The 1,114-nt window shown below is 34.6% G+C and overlaps 1 non-coding gene across 1 annotated transcript; it reads left to right on the forward strand.

Moving 5' to 3' along the window:
- Positions 1 to 378: 378 nt before the first annotated feature.
- LOC142871765 (small nucleolar RNA SNORA15) lies at positions 379 to 504 on the forward strand. Its single transcript, XR_012919957.1, has one exon. It is a non-coding gene; the product is annotated as a small nucleolar RNA SNORA15 (small nucleolar RNA).
- Positions 505 to 1,114: the final 610 nt, after the last annotated feature.

The following is a 1,114-nucleotide window of genomic DNA, read 5'->3' on the forward strand; positions in this document are numbered from 1 at the left end:
CTTTTCATTTATTTAATCCTTTGTATTCTTTAAAGTTCTTATTTCATTTATTTCTGCCTTTCTTGTATTTCACTGGACTTCTTTAATATCAACATTTTGAATTCTTTCCTCAGGATTTCATCAATTTTTTTGTTTCAATAGATTTAGAAATATAAGTGGGTTTTGGTTACATGGATGAATTCTATAGTGGCAAAGTCTGAGCTTTTAGTGTACCTGTCATTGAATAATGTACATTATACTCAATAGGTAACTTTTCATCTTTCATCCCCCTCCCATCTTCCCCCTTCTGTGTCTCCAAAATCTTTTATACCACCCTGTGTGATACCCATACCTTAGCTCCCACTTATAAGTGAAAATGTGTAGTATTTTGTTTTCTCTTCCTGAGTGACTTCACTTTAGATAATAGCCTCCACAGACACCATGGAAAAGCAGTCTTCCCTTTAAACTGACTGATGATATGCTAAATTTTTCCATAGCATATCATTATTAAAGGAGAATACAAATAAAAAAAAAAGATAATAGCCTCCAGTTGCATCCACGTTTCTGCAAAAGGCATTATTTCATCTTTTTTAATGGCTGAGTAGCATGTGTGTGCCAGTGTGTGTGCATGTGTGTGTGTGTGTGTGTATACCACCAGATTTTTCTTTATCCCCTCATTGGTTGATAGGCACTTAGATTGATTCCATATCTATGTGATTGTGAATTGTGCTACAATAAACATACAAGTGCAGGTGTCTTTTTGATATAATGACTTCTTTTCCTTTGGGTAGATACCCAGTAGTGCGTATTGCTGGATCAAATGATAGATCTACTTTTAGTTCTCTGAAAAATCTTCACACTGTTTTCCACAGAAGTTGTACTAACTTATATTCCCACCAACAGTGCATAAGTGTTCCCTTCTCACCACATCTACACCAACATCTATTGTTTTTGACTTTTTAATAATGGCCATTCTGACTGGGGTAATGTGGTATCTCATTGTGAAAAATTTGTTTTTGATTGGCATATGTAGCTGAAGAATTATTATTTTCCTTTGGATGTGTCATATTTCCTTGCTTTTTCAGGTTTCCTTATGTCCTTACTTTGATATCTGCACATCTAATAGTCATCTCCT

The sequence above is a fragment of the Microcebus murinus genome, chromosome 6 (assembly GCF_040939455.1).
Source record: "Microcebus murinus isolate Inina chromosome 6, M.murinus_Inina_mat1.0, whole genome shotgun sequence".
NCBI lineage: Eukaryota > Metazoa > Chordata > Mammalia > Primates > Cheirogaleidae > Microcebus > Microcebus murinus.